This window comes from Rattus norvegicus, chromosome 6 (genome assembly GCF_021556685.1).
Source record: "Rattus norvegicus strain SHRSP/BbbUtx chromosome 6, alternate assembly SHRSP_T2T, whole genome shotgun sequence".
NCBI classification, from domain to species: domain Eukaryota; kingdom Metazoa; phylum Chordata; class Mammalia; order Rodentia; family Muridae; genus Rattus; species Rattus norvegicus.
In genome coordinates, this window is record NC_141539.1 from 104,283,213 (window position 1) to 104,295,589 (window position 12,377).

At 43.9% G+C, this 12,377-nt stretch overlaps 1 pseudogene; it reads left to right on the top strand.

Annotated features, from left to right (window-relative positions):
• Positions 1 to 2,678: 2,678 nt before the first annotated feature.
• Bckdk-ps1 (branched chain ketoacid dehydrogenase kinase, pseudogene 1) lies at positions 2,679 to 3,970 on the top strand (annotated as a pseudogene).
• Positions 3,971 to 12,377: the final 8,407 nt, after the last annotated feature.

Genomic DNA, 12,377 nt, shown 5'->3' on the forward strand with positions numbered 1-12,377 from the left:
GGGATGGAATCTCAATGAGGAATGATCTGGATTGGGTTAGCCTGTGAGGATGCCTATAAGGCATCTTCTTAACTGGGCTAATTGAGGTGGGTGACCCTATCTTGAATGTCAGCAGCACCATTTCATGGCTGAATCCAGGAGTGAGTGAGGCAGAGAGAGGGAGCTGGGCACTCACATTCACATCCTCTTATTCATTGTTCTCACTTGACTGTAGGTAAAATGTTAGCCTTCCCCACAATGATGGACTGAAACCTGGAATTGTAAGCCAAATAATGCCTTTCTTGCTTAGGTTGTTTTTGTCAGGGCATTTTATCACGGAACAAGAAAGACAACTAAGACATTAATCGTGATTCATAAGCCTCGTCCAGGAAAGTTACCAGAGCAAAAGACCTCCACATTGACCCAGGGCTTCAACTCAAGGGCACTGTGCCCTGCCTGGACACTTGGACACATGGAGACCATTTCAAAATGACACCCAACACTGTCTACCACCAGGAGTTGCATTTGGCAACTCAGTGTCCTACACATGTCCAGGTTGCTAAATCTTATCTGGTCCTGTGTGGTGGCTTTTTCTGGTATGAAGCGGGGAACTCCTGGTTTCCTTGGAGACTCAGTAATGTCATGTGATGTTTTTCTGGAAGCTGTCTGAGAGGATGTTTTGCTGAGAATAGGCACATGGAAGCTGTCTGGTGAAAGGCCATGTGATGTTTTTCTGGAAGGGACACTTGAGAAGATACATGGTGTTTGGAAAGGGTATAAGTATGACCCAACGGACAGTGGACAACATTCTGACCCTGGTTCAGCTTGCTGGTCTTCACTGAGGACACTGGCGTTGGTTCATCTTGCTTTCTTTGCTGATCTTCTCTTGTGACTTCGTAGAGAAGAGCACACCAAAGAACTTCTGGAGGTGTTCTGGGTGCTTCAACAGACTCATACCAATCGGTAGAGCCTTTCAATTGCTTTTAGACCAACTTCAAGTCTCAACTTCTAGTGTTGCTTCAGACCAGAGAAACTTTAATTCCCTTCTGCTTACTGTATAAGCCTACTTATAGGCTCTATTTTTTTAAAGATTTATTTATTTATCTTATGTATATGAGTATACTTCAGACACACCGGAAGAGGGCATCGGATCCCATTACAGATGGTCGTGAGCGACCATGTGGTTGCTGGGATTTGAACTCAGGACCTCTGGAAGAGCAGTCAGTGCTCTTAACCACTGAGCCATCTCTCCAGCCCCTAGGCTCTAATTTTTATCACACTACACTGGCAATTCCCAGAAGTCCCCTGTCGACCACATTCAAAGATCACGAGAAATTGTCCTGGCAAGACTTTTACACGTCTTTAATCACTTGTTCATTTATCTCCCCTAACTTCTCTCTTCTTGGGAGCTCAATACGTGCTGCATCTACCATCCGGCCCTCTGCCTCTCATCTTAACTCTTCGCATCAGTTTTGAACCTCGGGAAGAAATCCCCACATGGCTTGCGCAAAATCTGGATGTTCTCTTCTATCCTTAAAAACAATTGGGCACTATCTGTAACATATATTTTCTACCATCCCACTTTAAGCTCCGGGCAAACCATGCTACCAGCACCCTCCCGGGAGTCACCCTGGATCCAAGGATGAAACATACACATTAACTTTTTTTTTTCTTTATTTTTTCGGGGCTGAGGACCAAACCCAGGGCCTTGCGCTTGCTAGGCAAGCGCTCTACCACTGAGCTAAATCCCCAACCCCTACATTAACTAATTTTTAATATGCTTTAGCTCAGTGTCTGGGCCCTTCTAAGCCTTCCTCAGCTATCAGGCCCTTCTTTTCACTCCCAGCTCAGCGTCTCTAAATCTTCCCTCAGCTTATTTTCCTGTTTCTAATCTCCCACCTGCTACCTCAGGCTCAGTCAGAGAAGCAGCCAATGGCCACTCTACCCAAGATCTCACATGGCTGGTGGCTCTTTCTCCCTCGGAATCATGGCAAACCCTTTTCTCTCTCCTCTATCTGCTAGCCTACCTTCAGTAACCTGGAAGTCCTGCCTATTCTTCCCAACCATTGGCTGCTAGCAACTTTATTGATTGATCGAGAACCAATAGGAAAACAGGACCTTCAGTGTTCATTCGAAGATTCCTGATCAAAGCATCAGAACCATCCCTACAGGGCATGGTTGTCTACATTTTAAATCTTAACACTTGGGGAGTCCTAGGCAGGAGGATTGCTGCAAATTTGAGACTGACTATGCTACATATTGAATTCCAAGCTCTGACTAGGAAAAGGAAGGGGGATGGGAGAGATGGCTCAATGGCCCAGAGCATGTAGTGTTTTTGCAGAGGAACTGACACAGAGTGTTTTTGCAGAGGAATTGAAATCAGTTCCCAGCACCCACCTGTAATTCTAGCTCCAGAAGATCCAACATCCTACTCTGAACTCCATAGGAACACATGTACGTACACACACACACACACACACACACACACACACACACACACACACACACTTTAAAAATAAGAAAAAAAGAAGGCGGGCTTGGCCAGCCAGGCGGGTCGACTGCTCCCGCGGTTCCACTCGGACCCGGCCCAGCGTCTGACCTCGCGATGGAAGCTGCTGTGGCGGCGCCGAGCATGTCAGCATCCTCGAGGGAACCACATCCCTGAAATCTGGAGAAAACCCTGTCCACTCACTCTCTACTCCTGCTTTGGGGTCACCGTTGCCTGTCGAGCCCTTAGTCCCATAGTATCACCCTAGTTCAACAAAGAAGCAGGACAATGATACTGACTTCAGTGCTGGGCAGCGGCCCTCGGAGCGGGTCTTAACTTTGGCCCCCTCTTAGGGTCCTCACTGTCATTCCGGGTTCGCTCAACATCAGCCACTGATACACACCATGTAGAGCTGGCCAGGGAACGCTCCAAGACTGTTACCTCCTTTTACAACCAGTCAGCTATTGATGTGGTAGCAGAGAAGCCCTCAGTCCGCCTCACTCCCACCATGATGCTCTATTCTGGTCACTCACAGGATGGCAGCCACCTTCTGAAAAGTGGCTGCTACTTGCAGCAAGAGTTATCGGTGAGGATCGCTCACCGCATCAAGGCCTTCCGTAGTCTTCCTTTCATCATTGGTTGCAACCCTACCATATTGCATGTGCACGAGCTTTACGTCCGGGTCTTCCAGAAGCTGACAGACTTCCCTCCGATCAAGGACCAGGCAGACTAGGCCCAGTATTGCCAGCTGGTGCGACAGCTGCTAGATGACCACAAGGATGTGGTGACCCTGTTAGCTGAGGGTCTTCGTGAGAGCCGGAAACACATAGAGGATGAAAAGCTAGTCTGGTACTTGCTGGATAAAACACTAAAGTCCAGACTTGGGATCCGAATGCTGGCTACTCACCACTTGGCGCTACATGAAGACAAGCCTGATTTTGTTGGCATCATCTGCACTCGTCTGTCACCCAAGAAGATTATTGAGAAGTGGGTGGATTTTGCCAGATGCCTGTGTGAGCACAAGTATGGCAATGCCCCTCGAGTCCGCATCAATGGGCATGTGGCTGCCGGTTTCCCCTTCATTCCTATGCGGCTGGACTATATCCTGCCTGAGCTGCTCAAGAACGCCATGAGAGCCACAATGGGGAGTCACCTAGACACGCCCTACAATGTTCCTGATGTGGTCATCACCATCGCCAGTAATGTTGTGGATCTCATCATCAGGATCTCAGACCAGGGTGGAGGAATCGCTCATAATGACCTGGATCGAGTCATGGACCACCACTTCACCACATCTGAGGCCAGCACCCAGGACCCCCAAATCGGCCCCCTCTTCGGCCACCTGGATATGCACAGTGGACCTATGCATGGCTTTGGCTTCCGGTTGCCTATGCGGAGTATCTCGTTGGCTCCCTGCACCTGCAGTCCCTGCAGGGCATTGGCACAGATGTCTACCTACGGCTCTGCCACATTGATGGCCGGGAGGAAAGCTTCAGAATCTGATGGTGGATATTGGCCAGCTAGCCTGCCACACTCCTCGTAGGACCTACTGGGCCTGGCAGGGGGCCACTGTGCTCCACACACTGCTGCTTCGTGGAGCTTAGGGCCTCAGACAGGTGGACTTAGATGGAGCTGGGCACCACTCCTCCTCAACAGGGCTCATTGCTTTCTGCCTCCTGGTCTCAGAGGAGAGGAAGCAGGAGCCTCTGAGGCCTCCAATACCAGCTGTGCTGTGCTTACTCTTGAGGAGTCCTTATTTGACCTGCTGTTATTAAAGTTTGCATTTTGAATGCCCTCTTGGGCCCCCAAAAATATATTTAAAAGAAAAAACCAGGCATATTGGTGTATGACTTTAATTCCAGAACTTGGGAGGCCGAAGCAGGTGAGTTCAAGGCAAGCTATGTCTACATAGTGACCAGCCAGACCTGCATAGAGAGACACTGTCTCAGAAAGAAGAAGAGGAGGAGGAAGAGAAGAGAGAAAGGGTGTTTCCTTAGTATGTGTAAGGTTATGACTACAAAAATAAATACATAAATAAACAAGCAAGCCAAGAATAAGAGTAATCTCAGCACTGGGAAGGCTGAGGTGAGAAGGTAGCAGGTTCAAGACCAGCCTAGGTTACATATGGGGGTTATGGGCTAGCTTAAGCAACACAGCTGTGTCAAAATAAGAAAATAAAACCAAAACTAACCAACCAAACGAAATCCCCTCTAAATTGCTATAATTTTGTCCTTTAGAAGATAAGACAAAATATTTCAGACATGTAGAAATAATATTTTTGAGTTTAAAGAGATAACTATGTGGAACACAGAACACAAACCCCCTGTCGTAGGACCTTGGCATGCTGAGTACTTTGAGGTAAAAGGACATCAGAAGGACCTCGGATCACAGTCTCTTCTACCCCCTCATCTCCTATAGCCCCTTTCCTTTCTGAGAATCCAGAATTCCTCTTTCCAAAGCTAATCCATGGAGACTATGTGATTTCTATATCTTTAGAATGCATTGTGTTAGAATGTTTGACTTTAAAAATTTGTTGAGTTTCTGGCTTAAGTTTCTCAAAAAAATGTTTTTTCAATGAGTTTTGCCTAGGGATTAGGACAGAAATCCCAACAGCTACTGAAATGGCCCTAACCATACGTTTGGTGTTTTGTACTACATATTTATATGAAGTGGTGTTCTCGGCATTGGCAGTCATAAAATCAAAGCATCAACCCTGAAAAATGCTGAGGATTTCCGTCCTACTTCGATTCTCTGGTGCTGTGATAAGACACTAACCAGAAGCGTCTTCATGGGGGTTCTGTTGCTGTAAGGAAAACAGATGACCAAAACATGGTCATCATCAAAAGAACGTATCAAAGGAACATCAAAGGAGCTCATCAGGACAGGAGCCTGGAGGAAGGAGCTGAGGCAGAGGCCATGGAGGGGTGCTGCCTACTGGCTAGCTTTTTAATGCTCACTCAGTCTGCTCTCTTATAGAACTCAGGCCACCAGCTCGGGGGTGGCCCTGCCCCATCAATCACTAAGAAAATTCCCTACAAGCTTGCCTATATCCCAATCTTATGAAGACATTTTCTCAATTGAGGCTCCCTCCTTTCAGATAACTCTACCTTGTGTCAAGTTGACAAAAAACTAGCCAGCCCAGCAACTAGTGGGGAAGAAGGGGTCCATCACTGAGGGGAGTCAACCAGGGACCATGGAGGAAGCTGCTTGTTTTCTTGCTGTAAATGGCTTGCTTAGCTATCATTCTTTCTTTTTAGACATAATTATTTTATTATTTTATGTGTATGGTTGTTTTGCTTGGCTATAAGTATTTGTACCATGTGTATCCCTGGTACCAGAGAAGATTAGAAGAAATGTTGAATACTCTGGAACTGGAGTTACAGATAATTATGAGCCACTATATTGGTGCTAGGAATTAAACTCAGGTCCTTGCAAGAGCCACAGTGCTCTTTTTTTTTTAAAAATATTTTATTTATTTATTATATATGAGTACACTGTAGCTGTCTTCAGACACACCAGAAGAAGGCATCAGATCCCGTTATAGATGGTTGTGAGCCACCATGTGGTTGCTGGGATTTGAACTCAGGACCTCAGGAAGAGCAGTCGGTGCTCTTAACCACTGAGCCATCTCTCCAGCCCGCCACAGTGCTCTTAATCAATTAGTTATCTCCTTAGTCCCACAGTTGCTTTCTCATACAACCCAGGACCACCTGCCTAGGAGTAGTACCACCCACAGTGGGCTGGGCCCTCCCACACCAATCCATAATCAAGAGAAAGCACTATAGACATGCCCACAGGCTGATCTGATGGAACCAATTCCTCTACTGAGGATTTTTTATTCCTAGATCTCTCTAGTTTGGGTCAAGTTTACAAAAAGCAATACAATGTTCTTCACAGGCAGTATCAAATATGCAGCTAAGATTTAATTCTTTATATAAAATTAATCAATCCAATTAATGTGCAAATTTACTTTAATTTTTCTGACCAAGTCAGCTCAGTCAGTCAATGGGCTCTCCAGGGAGGGAGCAAGGATTGAAAAGAAAAGACAGACGCACCCGCGGATCCCGGCCCGCAGCAGCTCTCTGCTCCCAAACCCCGTAGGAGAGAGACCTCACCGCCTGATCAGGTGGGCACTCCTGAGGCTGCAGAGCGGAGGAGACCACCAACACTGCCCACCCCTGCCCACATCCCTGGCCCAAGAGGCAACTGTATAAGACCTCTGGGTTCCCATAGGGGAGGGCCCAGGAGCGGCAGGACCCCTGCGCCTAAGACACCGCCGGAACCTGAAGGAAACAGACCGGATAAACAGTTCTCTGCACCCAAATCCCGTGGGAGGGAGAGCTAAACCTTCAGAGAGGCAGACACGCCTGGGAAACCAGAAGAGACTGCACTCTGTGCACATCCAGACGCCAGAGGAAAACACCAAACGTCATCTGGAACCCTGGTGCACAGAGGCTCCTGGAAAGAGCGGCGCAGATCTTCCCGGTTGCTGCCGCCATGGAGAGGACTTAGGCAGTACCCCACGAGCAAACTTGAGCCTTGGAACCACAGGTAGGACCAACTTTTCCCCTGCAAGAAACCTGCCTGGTGAACTCAAGACACAGGCCTACAGGAACAGCTGAAGACCTGTAGAGAGGAAAAACTACACACCCGAAAGCAGAACACTCTGTCCCCATAACTGGCTGAAAGAAAACAGGAAAACAGGTCTACAGCATTCCTGACACACAGGCTTATAGGACAGTCTAGCCACGGTCAGAAATAGCAGAACAAAGTAACACTAGAGATAATCTGATGGCGAGAGGCAAGCGCAGGAACCCAAGCAACAGAAACCAAGACTACATGGCATCATCGGAGCCCAATTCTCCCACCAAAGCAAACACGGAATATCCAAACACACCAGAAAAGCAAGATCTAGTTTCAAAATCATATTTGATCATGATGCTGGAGGACTTCAAGAAAGACTAAAGAACTCCCTTAGAGAACAAGTAGAAGCCTACAGAGAGGAGTCGCAAAGATCCCTGAAAGAATTCCAGGAAAGCACAATCAAACAGTTGAAGGAATTAAAAATGGAAATAGAAGCAATCAAGAAAGAACACATGGAAACAACCCTGGACGTAGAAAATCAAAAGAAAAGACAAGGAGTTGTAGATACAAGCTTCACCAGCAGAATACAAGAGATGGAAGAGAGAATCTCGGGAGCAGAAGATTCCATAGAAATCATTGACTCAACTGTCAAAGATAATGTAAAGCAGAAAAAGCTACAGGTCCAAAACATACAGGAAATCCAGGACTCAATGAGAAGATCAAACCTAAGGATAATAGGTATAGAAGAGAGTGAAGACTCCCAGCTCAAAGGACCAGTAAATATCTTCAACAAAATCATAGAAGAAAACTTCCCTAACCTAAAAAAAGAGATACCCATAGGCATACAAGAAGCCTACAGAACTCCAAATAGATTGGACCAGAAAAGAAACACCTCCCGTCACATAATTGTCAAAACACCAAACGCACAAAATAAAGAAAGAATATTAAAAGCAGTAAGGGAAAAAGGTCAAGTAACATATAAAGGCAGACCTATCAGAATCACACCAGACTTCTCGCCAGAAACTATGAAGGCCAGAAGATCCTGGACAGATGTCATACAGACCCTAAGAGAACACAAATGCCAGCCCAGGTTACTGTATCCTGCAAAACTCTCAATTAACATAGATGGAGAAACCAAGATATTCCATGACAAAACCAAATTTACACAATATCTTTCTACAAATCCAGCACTACAAAGGATAATAAAGGGTAAAGCCCAACATAAGGAGGCAAGCTATACCCTAGAAGAAGCAAGAAACTAATCATCTTGGCAACAAAACAAAGAGAAGAAAAGCACACAAACATAGCCTCACATCCAAATATGAATATAACAGGAAGCAATAATCACTATTCCTTAATATCTCTCAACATCAATGGCCTCAACTCCCCAATAAAAAGACATAGATTAACAAACTGGATACGCAATGAGGACCCTGCATTCTGCTGCCTACAGGAAACACACCTCAGAGACAAAGACAGACACTACCTCAGAGTGAAAGGCTGGAAAACAACTTTCCAAGCAAATGGTCAGAAGAAGCAAGCTGGAGTAGCCATTCTAATATCAAATAAAATCAATTTTCAATTAAAAGTCATCAAAAAAGATAAGGAAGGACACTTCATATTCATCAAAGGAAAAATCCACCAAGATGAACTCTCAATCCTCATCTTCGGTTGGTTTATATACAAGTGTGCAATTTCTAGGCTTGAAAGTAAAATGATGCTATCTGGTGCTGGATAGAGGAGCCTTATTTTTTATTATGGCAGCTTGCTATTTTTGTAACATGGTGATTTGGTTGAACACAATAAAGTACAGTAGTAACTGATCTCCCCTTCTTCCTGGATGAGTGAGGAGATGATTAAATGTTGATGTCAGCATCCTTGAGCATATTCAGATGAGCTTCTGCTTCTGTTGAAAAGGATGCTGTGTTTGATTGTGGTCCGAAGCTTTGAAGCAGTACTTGGCATCTCCTTCCTTGGAGGTCTCACTGTTTAAACATAACAGATTTGATAGCTTGTTGGTAAGGTGAGGTCCAGCTTGTCTCCACTAGGTCATCTTCATGTGAATCCGGTGGTTATACGGTTTTGTTCTAGGGATATTTCATTTTTTTAATAACAGTTTTAGCTGACATTCATGGAGAGAATGAATCCTTAGAACTGTGCCACTAGTGAAAGGAAATCCTGTCTAGAGTATGTTTCTTTACAAAGCTGTGTCACACCATCCTTTGGGCCCTCTGCTGGAAAAGTAGAATCAAGTCTCAAATAATGCCTTTTAAATTGTATCCTCTAGTATTATAGATGTAGGACAGTACTGTATCATACCTCTGTGGATGTAAAATAGCTTGTACCTGCTTTATGATACGTAGTAGTGACCGTGCTTTATCAGAGCTGTTTTTAATGATGTTGCTCAGAATGTTTTCTTTCCAGATGATGATTGAGAAGCTAATTTAAAAAAAAAATGGTGCCAGGTACCACAAGAGTAACAGAACTGTGCTGTTTTCTCGGGTTTTGTTTTTTTACTTTTTTTTTTTTTAATGGAGTGTGCTGGATGTCTCTACAGTTTTGTTCAGATGACTGCAGAACCTGGAAAAGCTGTTGCTGCTGTTGATGCATAACACACTGCTATTATTGGTCTTTTTATATAAATATAAATATATATATACAGATATATAATTTGAATTTTTTGAAACTTTAGCTGTGCTGTCAACTTTGGAAAAAAGTATCCCCGTTTACTGTGTTGAGTTGGACTGTACAGAAATTAACAGCCATAATGGTCTAGAAATGTTGAACTTAAGTTTTTTCCATTTGTACAGGGGTAACACACTGTATTAAATATGTAAGGTCTTATCTACATGGGTTTGATTACAAAAACTAATAAAGTATTCTCTAAATTTAAAAAAAAAAGTCTTAGTCAGCAGCCTTCTTTTTAAATTTTCTGTTTTTTTTAGTACCCTCAATTAAAGGATTTTGCAGATTATTGAAGATACTAAAATACATTCAAATTACAAAATATTTGTTTTCTGTGACTCTAAATTGGACCTAACTTAAATATATTCATTGTTTTTCTTGTGATTCTTGAGCTGTACTATCTTTGAGATATATGACACCTGATAATTTTATTACTATTGTACTAATAAATTATTATCATCTCTTAAAAAAAAAAGAAAAGAAAAGACAATTAAGACAACACTGTAACATGACCCCAGCCAGTTCTGAAGCTGAGGCCGGTTTATTTTTTTCCAACCTGCTTTTATATTATTCTAGGTACATCCAAAGAATATAGTCAATCCTAAGGTGTAAACAAAGTAGTCAAGGAACAAACAAGACAACAATCAAAGTAACCAAACAAGGCAATAAACAAAATCCTGTGGTTACTATGTTTCGGGGTTTATCAGGATGACCAAGATACAAGGAATATAATACATTTCTCAGTTGTATTTACCTTGAGCCTACTTCGATGTCCAGGCCCAATGTCAAATTCTTGCCAAATTCCTAGAAGCAGCCCCAAAAGCTCTCCACAATTTTTAATAAATGGTAAAATTACATGCATGCCAAATAATTATTTTTAACATAAATTTTTTATATGTCATCAGTAAACATTTGATTTGTATACTTATAGCAGGCCAGGTGTGGTGGCACACACCTTAATCTCTAGCACTGGAGAGGCAGAGGCACACACATTGCTGTGAGTTCAAGGCTAGTCTGAGCTGTATAAGAAAGCTGAGCAAGCTTGCCAGTGGCAGTCCTTTGTGGCCTCTGCTTCAGTTTCTGCCTGCAGGTTCTTGCCCTGATTTCTTTCAGTGATGGATTGTCCTGTGGAACTATCAGCTGAAATAAACCTTTACTTTCCTAAGTTGTTTGGTCATGCTGTTTTACCTCAGTAATAAAAAAAATGCAAAGCCATTTAAAGAACCACAACCTTGCCAGGCGTGACAGTCTAGTAATAACTGGCTGCTTTTGCTAAGAGCACAAGATTTCTTTATTAAACCAGCAGGGGGAGACAAGTGTGCTGGGTATCCCCTAAGAATAAAGGCCTTTAAACTTGGAGTTAGTGTTGCTATGGAGACTGCTGAACTACTTTAGAAATAAGCACATAGATTGGTATCAGGTGTTTACATAAAAATGGATCTGGGAAGGAACAAGGTCTAGATATTTGCATACCCCAGTGTCACGGTTAAGAATACAGTGTTAGACACTCTAACTGTATGAAACATTCAATATGTCCATTTAATCATACTGTAAACTTGTGCTTACAACAAAGAATTCAAATCCTTCTATCTCCCCTAGCTTGCAGTGTCTGTGGAGGCAAGAAGCATCTGATTATCCAGAAGCTGGGGTTACTGGCTGTGAATAAAACTCTGCAAAAACTCAGGTCCTCCGTGTGTCCAGAACTGCAGCGCCATCAGAACCATCAACCATTATTTACTATTAAGCCATGAGTAGCTCCTTGATATTTTTGGACTTGTTTAAGCCTCCTTTTAATTTAGAATGGCCAAAATGTTTTTTTGACATATTTGGCCTTTAATAACCAGGCCTCTCATTGTTCACGCAAAGAATTGAAGATGGGCTGGAGAGGTAGCTCAACAATTAAGAGCACGTATTTTTGCAAAGGGCTTGGGTTCAATTCCAAGCACTCACATGATGGTTCACAAAGGTCTGTAGTAACTCCAGTTCCAGTAAATCCTATATCCACTTCTGACTTCCCTGGGCACCATGAATGCATGTGGCGCACAAACATATATAGAGGCAAAACACTCACACACATTAAAAAAATCTGAAAAAAAATAAAATTTTGTTTAAAAAATTAAAAACACCTAGAAAGTAATCGCTTGGTAAATTCTATCTTCCCCCAAAGATCCAAGGTAGATGAGTCTTTAAAAAGTCAGACTCAGAGGATACTGAGTCTCGACTGTAATGTTTCTAGGATGTTAAGCTTTGAGATAGAAAGCTGCAGATGGATGCTGGCTTGGTGTGGGTTAGCAGAGGACCCCGGGTGCGGCCAGACCATGGCCAGAGCCTACTCTTCAGTCGAAATAGCTAGCGCCTGGGGCGGGTACATGTGTCAAGTTCCCAAGTTCCACTGAGGTCTCCAACCTGGCAAGGACCGCTGCTTCCCAGGAAAGCACACAGGTGCCACTCTGATCAGCGGCTTTATGGTATTCGCCCTCTTGGCTTAGGCATCTGAGGCGTGTCCAGGGAAAGAGAGGACACGTCCACTGGTGACTCAACAGCGGGCGTGTCCCAGGCTAAAGAGAGCAGTGGTCCTCCGAGAAGGTGCACCGGGGCTGGTTGGGGGTGTGTCCGAGAGATGCTTACGTCACAGGGCGGA